Source organism: Homalodisca vitripennis, chromosome 5 (genome assembly GCF_021130785.1).
Source record: "Homalodisca vitripennis isolate AUS2020 chromosome 5, UT_GWSS_2.1, whole genome shotgun sequence".
Classification (NCBI taxonomy): domain Eukaryota; kingdom Metazoa; phylum Arthropoda; class Insecta; order Hemiptera; family Cicadellidae; genus Homalodisca; species Homalodisca vitripennis.
In genome coordinates, this window is record NC_060211.1 from 94,141,359 (window position 1) to 94,162,233 (window position 20,875).

Below are 20,875 nucleotides of genomic sequence, written 5' to 3' on the forward strand. Positions count from 1 at the left end.
TCCAATTATACAATAGTTAGTATTTCGTGTGAAATTTATCTTTAAAAAATTGTTATATATCTTAAGAGCATTGTTATATAATGAAATCAATTGTGCCACTTAATCAGATTATTTTACTAGTAATTATCATTGTTTCAGATATAACCATTCAAGTACTTGTATAGGCACCTTTAACATTTTAAAAATCTTATTTTATATTGTTGGTTAACTATGAATACTTATATAAAATTTTACGTCACTCTGCTAATTTTATGGTTATATTTAAAAATAATAATTTTTGCTATTGTGAGTTTTTTTATTATGATTCAAACTTTTTACTAAACTGCACCAGCAATTTTTTCCATTAACTGAATGCATGCATTTAATAAGTAATATAGTAATATATATATATATATATATATATATATATATATATATTTGTTTAAAATAGTTACTGCTATATTGTTTATTATGTCATATTATTGTAATACAATTTATTGTGACAGTTTTACCAATGCTTCTCTGTGTTTATATTGTTTCAGTTGACAGGTATTGTTATTGCCTCGAGGTTATGTTTATGTGGTAGTAAACAGAGTTATTATTGCACAGTGTTTATATGTACAAGTTTATTTTATCTTTGTTCAGTTTAACGTATTGGTTCCATGTTATTTGTCTTGTTTGTAACACAACATTGATTCCTCCCTGTGAGTTGGTGCGTGTCCCGGTGATTACAATAAATTAAGCTGTGTACAAACATGTTTTATCGTTTACCGAGTTCCTTCGAGAGCTCAAAATGAAATGAATCCTTACACGCAGTGAAATTTAGGAATTTTCTCCAAATATACTCCATAATAAAACGTTCAGATCTCAAGGGCAGAGGATGTGTTTGTACATTGAGCGGCATTCGATCACAGTGGCTAAATTTTACACAAAAACTGAAATTTCTCTAGGGCGCGAAACGATGCCTATAAAAAGGCCTCCCGCTGTTCCGTCTACGTAAAGATAAAGCGAGAAAAAAATCTAAAAAGTATAGGAAATTATAAAAAATGTCCAGATGAAAGAAGAGAAACGTCAAAAAGAAAAGCCGAGGTACACATGAGGCAAATGTGTTCTGAAGTACAGCCACACTTATATAAACTGAAATCACTGGTTTCTCAACATTCTGATTTTGCTGAATTTCTTTTACTGATTTTAATCTGTTAAAAATTACATATTTTGCTGTTAAATTTGTTAAGAGAAACTGCTCTAAGTGGTTTTAATTTATAAAGTACAACTTGTATAAATTACTAATTGTATTAAAAGTAATTACCTTTTGTAACAAGGTTTAGTTGTACGGTGACGTATTTCGTCTTAAGCAATTAAAAAATTAAATTAGTTTAAAATCGTATGACTATCTTTTCTACAATGTTATATAGTTAATGTTCTATAAAAATTATTTAGTTCATAAATATTATTTAATTTCGAATTATGTTATATACACTGAGAACATCACAAGGAAGTAGTTACGTACTAATTCAAATTAACTAGCTGTTATCCACACGCATTCATTTTCCTGATTGTGTAACGGTATTAATCTCTTTTATTTACAACAATGATCACTGAGTAGGCTAATGATTCCTCTACTCAGGAACTATTTCCGTAACATAGGGTATGTTCTTGACGTACAACTCTGATTTATGGAGATGTAACGTAAGTGTTTTCAAAATTATGTGACGTTGAAAACACCGTACACGCCGTGCGCTGGGTAACAGGCTATATCGTTATCACTAGAGTAGATTCTCGTGTAAACGGCAACTTTAGTAGTTGTACGGTGTCTGGTGTTACAACACTCTGTCATGTAGTCACGCCGTACATTTACCGTGCGATAAGTAACAGATTATATCGTTATCACTAGAGTAGACTATCGTGTAAACGGCAACTTTAGTAGTTGTGCGGTGTCTGGTGTTACAACGCTCTGTCATGTAGTCACGCCGTACATTTACCGTGCGATAAGTAACAGATTATATCCTTATCACTAGAGTAGATTATCGTATAAACGGCAACTTTAGTAGCTGTACGGTGTCTGGTGTTACATCACTCTGTGATGTAGTCACGCCGTACATTTACCGTGCGATAAGTAACAGATTATATCCTTATCACTAGAGTAGATTATCGTGTAAACGGCAACTTTAGTAGCTGTACGGTGTCTGGTGTTACATCACTCTGTGATGTAGTCACGCCGTACATTTACCGTGCGATAAGTAACAGATTATATCCTTATCACTAGATTAGATTATCGTGTAAACGGCAACTTTAGTAGCTGTACGGTATCTGGTGTTACATCACTCTGTGATGTAGTCACGCCGTACATTTACCGTGCGATAAGTAACAGATTATATCGTTATCACTAGAGTAGACTATCGTGTAAACGGCAACTTTAGTAGTTGTACGGTATCTGGTATTACATCACTCTGTCATGTAGTCACGCCGTACATTTACCGTGCGATAAGTAACAGATTATATCCTTATCACTAGAGTAGATTATCGTGTAAACGGCAACTTTAGTAGCTGTACGGTGTCTGGTGTTACATCACTCTGTGATGTAGTCACGCCGTACATTTACCGTGCGATAAGTAACAGATTATATCGTTATCACTAGAGTAGACTATCGTGTAAACGGCAACTTTAGTAGCTGTACGGTGTCTGGTGTTACAACACTCTGTCATGTAGTCACGCCGTACATTTACCGTGCGATAAGTAACAGATTATATCCTTATCACTAGAGTAGATTATCGTGTAAACGGCAACTTTAGTAGCTGTACGGTGTCTGGTGTTACATCACTCTGTGATGTAGTCACGCCGTACATTTACCGTGCGATAAGTAACAGATTATATCGTTATCACTAGAGTAGATTATCGTGTAAACGGCAACTTTAGTAGCTGTACGGTGTCTGGTGTTACAACACTCTGTGATGTAGTCACGCCGTACATTTACCGTGCGATAAGCTTTTATCGTTATCACTAGAGTAGATTCTCGTGTAAACGGCAAGTTCAGTAGCTTTACGGTGTCTGGTTTTACAACACTGTAATGTAATCATACCGTACATTACAGTACCGATACCGTGCGATAAGTAATAAGTTATGGCGTTATCACTAGAGTAGATCGTATAAATGGGTATAAAGTTCAGTGACTGTACAGTATCTGGTGTTACAACATTGTGTGATATAGACATATTGCACACATATCCTGCGATAATTAACGGGTTATATAGTTATCACTAGAGTACATTCTCGTGTAAACGACAACTTCAGTTACTTTATTGCGCTTTTGTCTTCGTAATTTCCAGTGTGTGTACGTGGTACTGTGACAGTGCTGGTATCTCAACATCGCGCCACGTTGTATCATGTCGACATGAACATATCCACCCTAACTACCTACCCCATACCTAACTTTTATATTATATGATCTTTTATTGTTATATATTTGAAATATAAATAAATTCTGAGAACGTCGCAGGTCTTAATAAGAATGTAATATGTGGATACTAAATAAGTTAAAATAGAATACGAAACTAAAGGGATTAATACATTAAAACATCTGAGTCGTAAATGGATAATCTTATTGTCTACCCATTGTATACGTATAGTTATTTAAATGCCTAATCCACAGATATTTCAAATAACTGCATGGGTATTATTCGCAAAAGACTGTGTCTACTGTTGAAATAAAGTATTAGTAAGCATTATAATATTTTATGTTAAATTTAGAAAAACCCAATGTATCAGACAATTTATGACAATTATTTGAACTAGATGGAAAAATAATTCCGAACATGAAAGTGTACTACTCATGTGTAAGCGGTTTGTATGTATGTTCTAAAATTTGTATACTGTAAAACATGTATTCTGCACATATACTCGTATTATTAATTTACTAGTTTGCATGTATCGTTCGCGTTTGCAGTCTGAATAACGTAATTTCTTCCTTGTGAAACAGCAATTTCCAGACAATTGATATGTACATCATATTCTAGCATTCTAACAGCTTTGTAACAAATCAACATTTTAATAAAGTTGAAATGAAATTGAAAGAAATATATGAGTGAACACGTGTCCGTTGTGCTACAAAAAGTTGTACTCCAGATGGAACTTCTTAGTCATCTAGATTTAATTAAAGAATTGTAGCTTATGCATGGTTTTCTTATAGAACATATCATTCTTAAACATCGGTTAGTGCGTAATCCTATTTGTTTGTTGGCAATAGTTTCTATAACACGTGTTTACGACATTGCAAAGAATTAATCTAATTAATAAGAATTTATAACTCTGTCGTTGCGTAATATTCTTTTCGTTAAGTAGTAAAAGGACGCAGATTATCGTATGAGCACTTGGATTGCAAATGCTTGGATCAGTTCCGTTACCTTGACAATCGCCTACTATACATGTTATGAGGACGCGGTCTAGCGTGTAAACACTTCGAGTGCAAATGCTTGGATAAGCCCCGTTACTTTGTCAATCGCCTACGTTACATATTATGAGGACGCGGTCTAGCGTGTTAACACTTCGATTGCAAATGCTTGGATAAGCCCCGTTACCTTGTCAATCGCCTACGTTATATGTTATGAGGACGCAGTCTAGCGTGTTAACACTTGGATTGCAAATGCTTGGATCAGTTCCGTTACCTTGACAATCGCCTACTATACATGTTATGAGGACGCGGTCTAGCGTGTAAACACTTCGAGTGCAAATGCTTGGATAAGCCCCGTTACTTTGTCAATCGCCTACGTTACATATTATGAGGACGCGGTCTAGCGTGTTAACACTTCGATTGCAAATGCTTGGATAAGCCCCGTTACTTTCTCAATTGCCTACGTTACATATTATGAGGACGCGGTCTAGCGTGTTAACACTTCGATTGCAAATGCTTGGATAAGCCCCGTTACCTTGTCAATCGCCTACGTTACATGTTATGAGGACGCGGTCTAGCGTGTTAACACTTCGATTGCAAATGCTTGAATAAACCCAGTTTACCTTGTCAATCGCCTACGTTACATGTTATGAGGACGCGGTCTAGCGTGTTAACACTTCGATTGCAAATGCTTGGATAAGCCCCGTTACCTTGTCAATCGCCTACGTTACATGTTATGAGGACGCGGTCTAGCGTGTTAACACTTCGATTGCAAATGCTTGGATAAGCCCCGTTACCTTGTCAATCGCCTACGTTACATGTTATGAGGACGCGGTCTAGCGTGTTAACACTTCGATTGCAAATGCTTGGATAAGCCCCGTTACCTTGTCAATCGCCTACGTTACATGTTATGAGGACGCGGTCTAGCGTGTTAACACTTCGATTGCAAATGCTTGGGTAAGCCCCGTTACCTTGTCAATCGCCTACGTTACATATTATGAGGACGCGGTCTAGCGTGTTAATCACTTCGATGATTGCAAATGCTTGGATAAGCCCCGTTACCTTGTCAATCGCCTACGTTTACATGTTATGAGGACGCGGTCTAGCGTGTTAACACTTCGATTGCAAATGCTTGGATAAGCCCCGTTACCTTGTCAATCGCCTACGTTACATGTTATGAGGACGCGGTCTAGCGTGTTAACACTTCGATTGCAAATGCTTGGATAAGCCCCGTTACCTTGTCAATCGCCTACGTTACATGTTATGAGGACGCGGTCTAGCGTGTTAACACTTCGATTGCACAGTTAATGTACGATGTCAGAAAAGTTTCTCTATTCATAAGAAATAATTTTATTTATATTTTTAATAAAGTGAGTGTATGTTTACTTTACTAAATAGACTCTGAAATAGTCCACTTCGAATAGACCTAGATGTCTTAAAGACTACTAGACATTTTATTTAAATAAACTTATACGAGTTTTGAAATAGTATTTAGGTTTAGTTAGTTTTTGTATTGTGTGTAATTTATTGTTACATTATACAATTTTTACATGCATTATAATTATTTCTTCTGAATGAAATAAATGCATAAAATCTGAATATTGATTAAAATATTAGTGAAAAAAACAGTGTTTTTTTTAAAGCTTTAAAAATGTGTATATTTATAAATAGGTATATTTTTGTATGCTTGTACTCGTTAAACAATTGCTGGATGAAATCCAATTAAAAGGAATAAGGACAATTTGAACATGTTATAAATTTAGACTACTGACTATTTGTAATTTCTAACTTTTTCATTTAAAATGTTTATGATGTGGGAAGCGACATGGTGTTATAACAAATAATACTTGGGGAACGGTTAAACCGATTTGGTGTCAAAGCTGTTGACCGTTTCATATCGTTTTCCAATTACATTGTCGAAATGAACATTTTAACTTTCATATTCATTGTAATTGCTACAATATTGAGAAATAATTCATTCCAGACATTAACTGGTGTATTAAAACGAAATTGTTCATAAAATTTAAAAATAATTTAAAATTGTTTACAACATAAAAAGGTTGGTAGCAGAGATTCAAAGCTTGATCCGCGTCAAATGTCCAACTTGTGCCGGATGACATTACTGGTTGTGACAGCCGATGGGAGAGGGGAGGTGTTGTGAATTTCACAAATACACTAAGCGGTAAAGTTGTAACTTTTCATACAAAGCAACCCCTTGAAAATTTGAAAGTTATAAATAGGCATCCGAAGTGACCATTACAACCCCAGGAATGGTCCACAGTGGCGGCAGATAAATCATGGACGTAAGACCAGTAATCGGGCGCCTATCCGCCCAGCTTAGTTGTAACTTAGTACTGTTGCTGTTAACAGTATAAGTCGATTCTTAGGAAATTAACTATGTAGGTTTTTTAAAATTATGTAATACGCTGAAATGAACACAACTCATTGTTAATTTATTACATGCCACCGTTTATCATATTTATTATATACAAATCTATTTATTAGATAAATCATAACGTTAAACAATAAACAATTAACATCACTAAAGAAGTATAGGAAAATACGAAAAGAGGTACAAGATTTTGTTGACTAAAATTTGCAATTCTTCTTACTTTTTGTAAAATTGTTTGATAAAATTGTTATTATTTTTTAATTACTTTTCACAGAGGTAAAATTATGTATTTTGTACACTGATATGTCGTAAGGCAATACATACATTGTATGTAAAAACGGACAAATCAAAGTATAAATATTATTATTAGAGCTGTAGCCTCGAAAGTGTTTGATAAATAATATACAATAATTCACCTTTATTGATCGGTTTGACACTTTTTGATCGGTTTTATTGTGTACAATGTAAATTTCGAATTCGTACAAGTACCTGAAGATGAATTCATCGAATTCAAAATGTACATTGTACACAATAAAATCGATCAAAAAGTGTCTAAAGGTGTATTATTGTATACTATAAATATTATTAACTTTGTAATCAACATTTCTAACAAGTGGTTCACAGTTTATTTTATTACTAAGACTTAAATAACACGTAACTTTGGTTTTTACTTCGTATCGACAATTTTACAAAGTGAGCTCTCCAGGGAAAAATAAATGGTACAATCATTTTATAATGCAATGAGTACGTTCTCGTAGCAGTTATTTAGCTCACGGAATCCTATGAGCAGGGCCAAGGTGCATAAATGCAGTAAGCAGCCAGAACAAGGTCGTTTCCATGACAACACGCCAGTTATAGCTCACACACTAGCCAGGTACAGATACAGGCCATAAGCGTTTGTCCCTCTTCTTCCTCTAACAATGGGGACGTTTTCTAATTGTGGCGACAGCGTGTTCGCACGGTTGTTGCAGGACAATACGTGTTTACTTGGAGAAATTATTGCATTATTTAAGTTACATCTAGTTGACTGCCAGCCGCACATCTCAAGACTCCGCTTTTAACATGGTATTCAAGTTTAAAACTGCGTTATAATTAGGAACCCGTCTCAAATCCATAAATGTTTCATTGCAAAAACTTAGATTTTCGTTCAGCTCATTCCCGGGTGACGTCGACAGTTTATAATTATATACAATATAATCACAAATGTTCTCATGTGAAAAGATTTCGAGTTACCATTAGTACTGTTATAACAGAAACTCGTGTTTTAAACAATTCGTTAGCGTTAAGGCACTGAAAGGTTCTGAAGTGAAAAATTAAAGGGTTGAAGACGAGGTTCTATTTATGACACAGTTTTAAACCGAATCCCCATGTTAAAAGCGGGGACTCAGATGCGTGGCTGGCAGCTTAGCGGCATGCGTTACTCAGAGACCAGTACCCGATTTAAGTATGTACAGTACCTCAGTTTCCCCGTTAATTAGAGTTTCAATTAATTGTACTATCCAAAAATCACGTGACTTGCTAAACACTCGCATCGTTCGTCCAAATTTCACCTTATGTTGTCTAATGGAAACACTGGGAAGAAGTATATGAGGGAAAGTATGAGACACGACATATTATACTAATTAATTACAAGAGAGCTCGTAGAATGAAACGAACGGGAAATAATGACTCTGTAAATACCTGTTGCTCGCAGAATATTGGAGAGGGAATTACTTGACTGGTCATCCCGGCCACTGTAATCAAAACTGTCAAATATCCAACCTAAATATATATGATTGTAACTTGCCTATTACTTGATGAATTCCTATATATATATATATATATATATATATATATATATATATATATATATATATATATATAGGATTTCATAACTTTTTTCGATGTTGTTGTGCAGTTGGTCATTTCTTAATAAAATAAATAATAGAGAATTATATGTACTTGTTATTGGCTGAACGTTAGCGATGTGGGGCTGGGAAAGTTTTATTTCTTTATATCTGTCCGCACGAATATCGAAAACGACCTAGCATACAAACATTGTAATGTCACTTCATGTCTAAATAAGCAACACCGAGTTCAATGATTGTGCATGCCACTCTCATAAAAAAAAAATTATAACAGACTGATCGCTTAATCATTTTCTTTGATAACCACACTTATCCTTAATATCAGAAAAAAACGAATCCAATAATTTCTGAACGTTTATTGCAAACTGTTACAGTACATAACAACGTCCGTGAAAGTTCCGGGATGAACAAAAGAACATTTTTTACTAATTTTTAATATTGAAGCCCTACAAGCCATACATTATAAGAGTAACCACGTTAGAGCTACACTAGTACCATACATCAATCCATTATCCGGGTCGCATATTGGACTGTGAATTTACCGAAAATTATCTGTTTATACCTACTTTATATTTCGCTCTTTTTCACAAAGAAATTTTTTATTTTCGCATTATCTTCTTATGTAACCACGTCAGAGTAGATACATATACACCATTTGTCATATAGCCTACATGACTATGTACGAGCATTGTCTTCTTATGTAACCACGCCAGAGTAGATACATATACCACACTTGTCTTATAGCCTACAGGACTATGTACGAGCATTATCTTCTTATGTAACCACGCCAGAGTAGATACATATACCACACTTGTCGTATAGCCTACAGGACTATGTACGAGCATTATCTTCTTATGTAACCACGCCAGAGTAGATACATATACCACACTTGTCATATAGCGTACAGGACTATGTACGGGCATTATCTTCTTATGTAACCACGGCAGAGTAGATACATATACCACACTTGTCATTTAGCCTACAGGACTATGTACGGGCATTATCTTCTTATGTAACCACGTCAGAGTGCATACATCTACCCTCCGTTTAATATACAGGACTATGTACGAGCATTACCTACTTATGTAACCACGGGATAGTACTTACATGTACCACCCGCGTCATATAGCCTACAGGACTATGTACGAGCATTATCTTCTTCTGTAACCACGCCATAGTAGATACATATACCACACTTGTCATATAGCCTACAGGACTATGTACGAGCATTATCTTCTTCTGTAACCACGCCATAGTAGATACATATACCACACTTGTCATATAGCCTACAGGACTATGTACGAGCATTATCTTCTTATGTAACCACGCCAGAGTAGATACATATACCACACTTGTCATATAGCCTACAGGACTATGTACGAGCATTATCTTCTTATGTAACCACGCATAGTAGATACATATACCACACTTGTCATATAGCTACAGGACTATGTACGAGCATTATCTTCTTATGTAACCACGCCAGTAGTAGATACATATACCACACTTGTCATATAGCCTACAGGACTTAAGTACGGGCATTATCTTCTTATGTAACCACGCCAGATAACATAGACACTATGTCATATACATGACTGTCTGCGGAGCATTATCTTCTTATGTAAACACGCCAGAGTACGTGCATATAACCTCCGTGTAATACACAGGATTATGTACGAGCATTAACTTCGTATGTAGGCCTAACCACGGCATAGAACACAAATCTACTACGATGTCATACATAACTATGTACTAACATTATCTTCTTATTTATCCACGCCAGAGTGCATACATTTACCCTCCGTTTAATATACAGGACTATGTACGAGCATTACCTACTTATGTAACCACGGGATAGTACTTACATGTACCACCTGCGTCATATATGACTATGTACGAGCATTATCTTTTGACGTGACAACGGCAGATAACATAGACATCAACCACCCGTATCATATACTGGGTTGGACTATGTACGAACATTACCTCCCTATGTAACCACAGCAGAACTGCTAATGTACGGTTTAACTAATGTAATTGACTGCGATGTCATCCAGAAATGTGCACGATGCCAGTGAAAGTCAGTAGGAGGAATTGGATGTGTCGTGTCGCACTATCAGTGTGACCCAGACCCAAGGTCGTCCGCTCACTGATAGCTTATCAGTTACACAATGCAAACATTGGTGTCTCACTCACTAATTCTGACGGCTCTTGCAAATAAGTGATTTTAATTTGTTTTTCTAACTGATAACAACTTAGTTGTTCATCCTCAAACATATCAACAATCGTATGGATTATTTATGAGTAAGAAACTAGTAGGCTAGTAAAATGTCTGTGGATCACGGTTGTTTCATCGGGATATGACTCACGATGTTTTCCTTGTGTGGGTGTTAACGAATTTGCTGTAAAGCATTTTCTGGTTGATCTAATGCGATTATTTTTGAAATATTTAATGTGAATCAAACTTTAAAGCTGAAAAAAATGTTGTAGCTAATTAGTTCTGATCATCGTTGCGTGTGAACATGCCAACAAGATCAACGGCAGTTTGTTGTGGTGTAGAGCGTGACAGTTGTAGACTTCATTACGACCTTCTGAAACTTGTGGCGTCGGTCCGTCCATCCAAGTGATAACTCTTGAAAAGTTCTAAATATTTGAAACTTGATACATAGGTTCCTCTTGATCCTAGGAAGAAACTTACATTTTGGGTTCAAAAAGTCTTAGCACTGTCCGTATGTTTGTGCGGTAACTTTTGATAGAAAAGTCCTAAAACTAGAAACTTGGAACATTACTTTTAACCCAAGGAAGATCCTAACTAAGTAGCTAACTAGTTCTGAATATCGCTACGTGTGAACTGCTAAGATCAACGGCAGTGCGTTTGGTTTGTAACAATTTTACTTACCTTCTTTGGGTTTTCCGTTCTATCGGTTTGTTTAATTCATGGATGTTTAATTTCATAATTCGTGCTCAAAAACTGTCCATAAAACTATAAGTCAATATATACAAAAACTTTACTGCCACTATGTTAACTTTCCTTTGCATATACTTTCCTCGAGGTTGGTCAAAGAGCCATATAAGATAAAAGTTAACCACTGTATGAGGTCAATGTATTAACACGATCTGTAAAAATTCGTGAAAATTAATTTATACAAAGAGTAAGGCGAGATGGGTTTTTAAAACGATTGTTCGCAACGTTCTGAATAATAAAATTCGACAAGAATTTTCCGTTTAGTGTAATAGAATAACATTTGCGTTTGAAATAGGGCAAGTATATGTTTGAATATTGAAGATAAATATGACTGGTTTAATGTGTGGAGCGCGATGTTGGGCTAAAACATTAGAGGATTGGAGCGTGTCAATATATAAATCATGGACTCGAGGCCAATAATCTAGACTCCAATCCGGGGCGCTTAGGGTGTGGCGGGTGGTGTGGGGTGGCAACTTGTCCCCCCTGGCTCTAGTTTGCTAGAACACTAGTGTATACGTTCTATGTGGGTGTTACCATGAAACTGTGTGGGAGATATTAATTTCGCTCAAATTTATATGAATTCAAGACATGTAAACAAAGAATTATCCTTGAGATTCCATATTAATTTATGAACTGCTACAATCAGTGATGTTGCAGCCTTGCATTTTGTCGTCATTACTTTCATTAAATGGTGGTGAAAATAGTCCAGACTAAATTACTTTGCAGTATCTAGCGTTTTGGATTGTGATTCTTTCAGAAAGCACAACCAAGTTTGGATGTATTTAAGTATTAGACGGTTCAGAAATTACACAATTAGCAAACGTGTAAGAAATTAAATAATTCTGTTATCGTACGAAAATGTAGTAAAAGTATCAACATTACCAATACTTGGCTAGTCTTTTGAAATTATATGTAGCGTCCAGAGAGGTTCTAAAACTTTGTAATGCATGAGATAATGTTTTAAATAGAATTTATTTAGTCAGTAAGTTTATTATTTGGTATTTAGAGATCACATCACGGCTCACTCTTAATTACTATAATACACTGAGTTGTAAAAAATGTTACAGAATATTTTGTTTAAAATTGAGATAATCTTCATTGGAAAGGTAATAAAACTGGAGAAACATTTGTTTATTTTGGCTGGAGATTTATATATTATTACGTAGAAACCCTTTATCAGATCTTGAGCATTTATTTGTTGAACAGTTTACCTCAAATCATACTTCTGCCACTCTCGTACTCAAGTCTACGTCTTATCATTTATATAAGCTGTTCCTCACTTTTTTCATTTTTTCGAAATCTTTTACTGGCGTTTTCCAATGTCTCACTTGTATTATAATTCGGTGTATCCCACTAGAAAGTTTATCTGAAAGAAGTCTGGTAATGACCAGGTCGGCTTAGTAGATGCTGTTGACGTCATCCGGGAATGAGCTGAACTAACATGTAATGTGAAATTTCCTGCATCTTGCCAGAGTCAAAGGCCAACTCTTCCTCACCTCACGTACTTGCATCATCACGCACGTCTCTGGAACATCGCGACACTTAGGATTGGAAGATATCAATTTATAGCAAGTGACTCACTGCAACAATATCGTTAACAATGCCTTCCCAGGGATTTCACAGCATAAGTATTCACACTATAAACAGTTCGTCACAATTTGTTGAAATACAATTCTATGATCTGTTTACTTATAACTTATATTAGGTTGATATATAAGGTAATATTATATAAGGTTGATACATGTATGGCTAGGAGATGATTTCTGTGAGTAGTTAATTTAGGAAACCGCAAATTATTCTCTCATCTAATATTTGCTTGAACTGAACAGGCCCAGTATTAAGGCTACTATTACCAGTCTCTTCCGTCAAAGGGTTATTAGACGACCTCTCAGTCTTAACACTGGTCACATCCGGTACTTGCCTACCACTACTAAGATCCCTCGAACAGATGTCTGTTCAGGAGCTAATGTATACTGAAATTGCATTGAAAGAGTGAAGATATAATTTGACTTTTCGTTATTTTTCATAATTGAATGTGAAAAAGCGTGTAGACTTCGTAGTGGTTCATAGTTGAGGTGGAGGAATAAGATGGAGAAATGCCGCTTAGAATATAGTTTTGGTGTCGCGTAATACTAACTATGAAATAAAAATTTCATTTTTTTTATTCTTAATTGTAACAAAACTGTGTAAGTTAATGTTCTATACAAACCTTTCAATGTTGTAGTATTACGTAAAATTATTCATAAAATTTACAAGTAAATTCCTTAGGAAATACTGGTACCCAAAATAACATGCAATAAATCAGAATGATGTGGTAAATTTTAGTAACAAGGTATGTCAAATCAAACTACAACAACAGTCAACTGAGTGTCATTGGCTGCTCCATGACGTAATGTGAGCTGGTTGGGTGTTTGAACATTTCTTATTAATACTGGTGTATATTATATTGATAATTTACGCTTTATGCTACACATTTAAAAGCATTCAAATTAATTTTGTAAAAATCACTTCGTTAGAGAATAATTTTTGGCGTTTTTGAGTAATATGTGTGATTTTCATTTATTTGTAAGAGAATTTTATGATTTTAAATAGCATATAGATTTTGTAATTCTGGCATAATTTTCATAAAGACATATACAAGAAATAATTATGTAAGCTCTATTATTTAGTGATTACTACTCGTCGTCTATGTAAAATACATGTAGACATTTTTAGATTGATCTTGTGTACCTTTCTATGCTGTCTCGAAGCGTCTCGAACCTCCCAGTAGATAAGGTTAATATTTCTAGAAGGGACTGTGACGTAATGTTCCAACCCCGCCTTAAGTACAAGTGAAAGATGCGACGCGACTCAGCAAGACGATAAGGTCGATGGCCGATCAAAGCTCGGCACTACAAGACCTTTCACCGCAAACCGGACAGGATTCTGCCACTGGTGATTGCGTGCCTTACTTCTTGACGCAATGCCCTATCCACTGACCGCATTTGAAAATTCCGAGGTTAAAAGCCGAATTTTTCTTCTAATTGAGCAGCTTTTTACAACACAGACGACCACAAGATGTCTCGATAGTTGTGTCTAACAAATGTGACTACTAAATTAACCCGATGGCAAATCAGTAAGACACATTCTTATTACTATTTAAGACCATTACAACTCCTACATATATTACTTTTGCACATATATATTTAAAAATGCACTGCAATTATTAGACTGTGTTAAATTAATATTAAGTTAATTTAGTGGATTTCTTAAATGTTACTGCACTAAATATATTATATAAGACACACAATAGAGAAATTTGTGTATCTGAAAAACTACTAATAATCAAACCTAAAATGGTTGTTTGTTTTATGGTTGAGCACAATAAAGGGTCAGTTCGTGTGTGTGGTCTATTGTAGCTGCCCAAGGTCTAATCCTTGACATTACCTACTAGGAGAAATAGGTTTGCGCGCCAACCTATTTCTCCACTACGACCTTCGATGGTCGATTTTGTTGTTGTAGTTTCTACCAAAAGAAAAAAAAATATGGGTTTAATTTAGATATTTTGACATAAAGAGTATATTATTAAATTGTGCAATATGCGTATACATACAGTATCTTACAACAAAAATTTCGTTTCTCCGCTTAAAATCGATGTCTTAGTCCGGGACAGAACAGATGGTTGTCGTATTAGCGGTGGGGATTTACTCCGTTATTGTGGACGATCGGTTACACAGCACCTATACAGTTGAAAGGTCGAACGAGATTGCAGAGGTTGCATTAGAGATTATCTCCGTTATTGTGTAAGATCAGTCAAGCTGAGCCGCCCCGTTATATCGTTGTGTGCTACCGAGGAATGTCAATAAAATCAAATGTCAGACGAGATTGCAGTGGTTTCAGTAGATATAATCTCCGTTAATAATAACGGAGATAGTTTGTAGTCAAGCTGAGCCGCCCCGTTATATCGTTGTGTGCCCTCGAGGAATGTCAATAAAACCAAAGGTCGAACGAGATTGCAGAGGTTGCAGTAGATATAATCTCCGTTAATAATAACGGAGATAGTTTGTAGTCAAGCTGAGCCGCCCCGTTATATCGTTGTGTGCTACCGAGGAATGTCAATAAAATCAAATGTCAGACGAGATTGCAGTGGTTTCAGTAGATATAATCTCCGTTAATAATAACGGAGATAGTTTGTAGTCAAGCTGAGCCGCCCCGTTATATCGTTGTGTGCTACCGAGGAATGTCAATAAAATCAAATGTCGGACGAGATTGCAGTGGTTTCAGTAGATATAATCTCCGTTAATAATAACGGAGATAGTTTGTAGTCAAGCTGAGCCGCCCCGTTATATCGTTGTGTGCTACCGAGGAATGTCAATAAAATCAAATGTCGGACGAGATTGCAGTGGTTTCAGTAGATATAATCTCCGTTAATAATAACGGAGATAGTTTGTAGTCAAGCTGAGCCGCCCCGTTATATCGTTGTGTGCCCCAGAGGAATGTCAATAAAACTAAAGGTCGAACGAGATTGCAGAGGTTGCAGTAGAGATTATCTCCGTTATTGTATAAGATCAGTTAAGCTGAGCCGCCCCGTTATATCGTTGTGTGCCCCAGAGGAATGTCAATAAAATCAAACGAGATTGCAAAGTAGAGATTGCAGTATTCTCCGTTAATCTCCGTTAATAAGATCAGTTAGATGAGCCGCCCCGTCATATCGTTGTGTGCCCCAGAGGAATGTCAATAAAACCAAAGGTCGAACGAGATTGCAGAGGTTGCAGTAGAGATTATCTCCGTTATTGTATAAGATCAGTTAAGATGAGCCGCCCCGTCATATCGTTGTGTGCCCCAGAGGAATGTCAATAAAACCAAAGGTCGAACGAGATTGCAGAGGTTGCAGTAGAGATTATCTCCGTTATTGTATAAGATCAGTTAAGATGAGCCGCCCCGTTATATCGTTGTGTGCCCCAGAGGAATGTCAATAAAACCAAAGGTCGAACGAGATTGCAGAGGTTGCAGTAGAGATTATCTCCGTTATTGTATAAGATCAGTTAAGATGAGCCGCCCCGTTATATCGTTGTGTGCCCCAGAGGAATGTCAATAAAACCAAAGGTCGAACGAGATTGCAGAGGTTGCAGTAGAGATTATCTCCGTTATTGTATAAGATCAGTTAAGATGAGCCGCCCCGTTATATCGTTGTGTGCCCCAGAGGAATGTCAATAAAACCAAAGGTCGAACGAGATTGCAGAGGTTGCAGTAGAGATTATCTCCGTTATTGTATAAGATCAGTTAAGATGAGCCGCCCCGTTATATCGTTGTGTGCCCCAGAGGAATGTCAATAAAACCAAAGGTCGAACGAGATTGCAGAGGTTTGCAGTAGAGATTATCTCCGTTATTGTATAAGATCAGTTAAGATGAGCCGCCCCGTCATATCGTTGTGTGCCCCAGAGGAATGTCAATAAAACCAAAGGTCGAACGAGATTGCAGAGGTTGCAGTAGAGATTATCTCCGTTATTGTATAAGATCAGTTAAGATGAGCCGCCCCGTCATATCGTTGTGTGCCCCAGAGGAATGTCAATAAAACCAAAGGTCGAACGAGATTGCAGAGGTTGCAGTAGAGATTATCTCCGTTATTGTATAAGATCAGTTAAGATGAGCCGCCCCGTCATATCGTTGTGTGCCCCAGAGGAATGTCAATAAAACCAAAGGTCGAACGAGATTGCAGAGGTTGCAGTAGAGATTATCTCCGTTATTGTATAAGATCAGTTAAGATGAGCCGCCCCGTTAAATCGTTGTGTGCCCCAAGGAATGTCAATAAAACCAAAGATCGAACGAGATTGCAGAGGTTGCAGTAGAGATTATCTCCGTTATTGTATAAGATCAGTTAAGATGAGCCGCCCCGTTATATCGTTGTGTGCTCCCGAGGAATGTCAATAAAACCAAATGTCGGACGGGATTGCAGAGGTTGCGGTAGAGATAATCTCCGTTATTGTAGGATCAGTTTGTAGTCAAGCTGAGCCGTTATATCGTTGTGGCCTCCGAGGAATGTCAATAAAATCAAATGTCGGACGAGATTGCAGAGGTTTCAGTAGAGATTATCTCCGTTATTGTAGACGATCAGTTAAGCTCAGCCGCTCCGTTATATCGTTGTGAGCTCCTGAGGAATGTCAATAAAACCAAATGTCGGACGAGATTGCAGAGGTTGCGGTAGACATAATCTCCGTTATTGTAGACGATCAGTTAGACCGCTCTGGTACCGTTGTATCGTTGTATGGCTACCGAGGAACATCAATAAAACCAAAGGTCGAACGAGATTGCAGAGGTTGCAGTAGAGATTATCTCCGTTGTTGTGTTAGATCAGTTAAGATGAGCCGATTCGTTATATCGTTGTATGGCTACCGAGGAAAATCAATAAAACCAAATGTCGGACGAGATTGCAGATGTTGCAGTAGATATTATCTCCATTATTGTAGACGATCAGTTACGATGAGCCGATCCGTTATATCGTTGTTTGGCTACCGAGGAACATCAATAAAACCAAATGTCGGACGAGATTGCAGATGTTGCGGTAGAGATTATCTCCGATATTGTAGACGATCAGTTAGACCGCTCTGGTACCGTTATATCGTTGTATGGCTACCGAGGAACATCAATAAAACCAAAGGTCGAACGAGATTGCAAAGGTTGCAGTAGATATTATCTCCGCTATTGTAGACGATCAGTTACGATGAGCCGACCCGTTATATCGTTGTATTGGCTACCGAGGAACATCAATAAAACCAAATGTCGGACGAGATTGCAGATGTTGCGGTATAATAATAATAATAATAATAATAATAATAATAGATATAGATTTAATAATATAGATTATGTCCGATATTTTAGACGATCAGTTAGACCGCTCTGGTACCGTTATATCGTTGTATGGCTACCGAGGAACATCAATAAAACCAAATGTCGGACGAGATTGCAGATGTTGCGGTAGATATTATCTCCGCTATTGTAGACGATCAGTTACGATGAGCCGACCCGTTATATCGTTGTATGGCTACCGAGGAACATCAATAAAACCAAAGGTCGGACGAGATTGCAGATGTTGCAGTAGAGATATTATGTCCGATATTGTAGACGATCAGTTAGACCGCTCTGGTACCGTTATATCGTTGTATGGCTACCGAGGAACATCAATAAAATTAAAGGTCGGACGAGCCTGCAGAGCTTGCGGTGAAAGTTACCACTAAATTATCCACTTTCACTGAGTGTAACGTCGGTAGCGGCATTGCTCGGGAACTTCTCAAGGGGCCTCATATTACTAATTAATACACAAACTTTCTCATACAACGTTATAATAAACTGATTCAGTATCTATATTTAATCATGATTTACTGAAGGATTTAAGTATTTATATTTTATAGAATTTAAAAAGTTAGTTCATGTTTAACGGTTTTCAACCTACGTATCGAAAAGTTTAAATGTTGAAATTTATATTTTAAATATAAATTACTTTCTGTTAAGCTAATCTTTCGTATTTTAGAGTTATCTTACTGCTTACTGTTAAAAACTTTTTGTCAATGTGGCTGTCAAATAAAAGTATAACAAATGATAGTTATAAATGTCACACAAAAAAGAACGAACGCGAGGTGTCCTGAAGCGTTGACAGCATAGTCAACGTAGTTACTGTTCCGATTCGGGTCTTTTAAAGCAATATTTCCACCACTTTTGCAATTATAACATTACTTTTGACAATCTTACATGAAATAAATAAAATTGTTATTGAAAAATAGCTTAAAAATCTATTAGGTTACAAAACGCCGCTTAGAACTGTAGAATCGGATACATGACAGTAATCAGGTTATACGTGACAGTAGTCAGGTTATACGTGACAGTAGTCAGGTTATACGTGACAGTAGTCAGGTTATACGTGACAGTAGTCAGGTTATACGTGACAGTAGTCAGGTTATACGTGACAGTAATCAGGTTATACGTGACAGTAATCAGGTTATACGTGACAGTAGTCAGGTTATACGTGACAGTAGTCAGGTTATACGTGACAGTAGTCAGGTTATACGTGACAGTAGTCAGGTTATACGTGACAGTAGTCAGGTTATACGTGACAGTAGTCAGGTTATACGTGACAGTAGTCAATTGCAAGTTAAAAGTGACAAATAATATAATTAAAAAATATTTATTGTAGATACAACCAGACATTTGTTTTATAGCAACGTACTGTTGACGTACTGGAGGAAGAGAGAAGAGAGAAAACGAAAGAAAACAAAATATATTATCCGCACTGACCTTAATAGGAAATGAGCTTTCAGCTCTCTGCAAATTAATGTTTAGTATTCAGTCCTAAATACATTGGTAATTACGACCACCTGTTTGGTCTATCTGCAGGAAAACACATAAAATGTGTTAGTGATTTGAATACATAGAATTAAATCACACTGTAAATCCTAACCCCCTTCACAATGATGAGTTGGCACCCTAACATTCTGACTCCACATGTTAGAGTTGCTAGAATGGGAGACTTAGTGTGTTAACGATAACTGACTGATAATGATTATTGTATAGGCAATTATTATAACAGGGTCAACGAGAGGTAAGTTTCCACAGTCGCTACGGTTGCCATGGCGACAGCTCCAGCCTCTAGCTGGCCGCCGCTGATCCTGTGTATCCTTGTTTTAGTCGTAATCCTCACCTGACATTCAGCGTCCTTGCTTCATATTATCTATCTTCACTTTCCTAGCCAAACTGTAGACACAATACTTTATTAATTTTGTTATATTAATAAGTAATTTCAATATAAACAGTTAAATTTACTATTACTGGTAAATAAATACAGGTTTTGTGAAGCGCCTGATAATGGAATCATTTATTCCGAAAGGCCTTGCAATAATAAAATAAATATTGGAAAATGTGTATTTATTTACCAGTGAATTAAATTTGAAATTAAACTAGTAAATGAAAATATTTTTCCAGTGCTCTCAGATTCTTCATAGAAACACTTTATTAATTATTTACTATTTTAGATTATGCTCTACTTTAATAATACAGTAAGTAGAAAAGTAAAATGTGATTTAATTTGCAGTACCAAAATAATTACAGTTGAATAGTTACTTGAGCTACTTTGGAATTGAGAAAAAAGACGTAGTTACCAATTAATAATAAAACATTTAAATTCGATACGGTTAGAGCAGGACAATTGTAATTGTTGTTGAAAAACGTAATTTCATTGAAAACTATTAACGTTTAAGTTAGTCAAAAGTTATCCACTCACTGCATTGTTTCTATTTATATTAATAATATACGGAAATACATGAACACAATTAATT

General features: G+C 36.3%; 1 protein-coding gene across 2 annotated transcripts in view; it reads left to right on the forward strand.

The window, feature by feature from the left end:
• The window catches only part of LOC124362540, a 412,553-nt gene that overhangs the window by 112,827 nt on the left and 278,851 nt on the right, over window positions 1-20,875 (forward strand). The window lies entirely within an intron of this gene.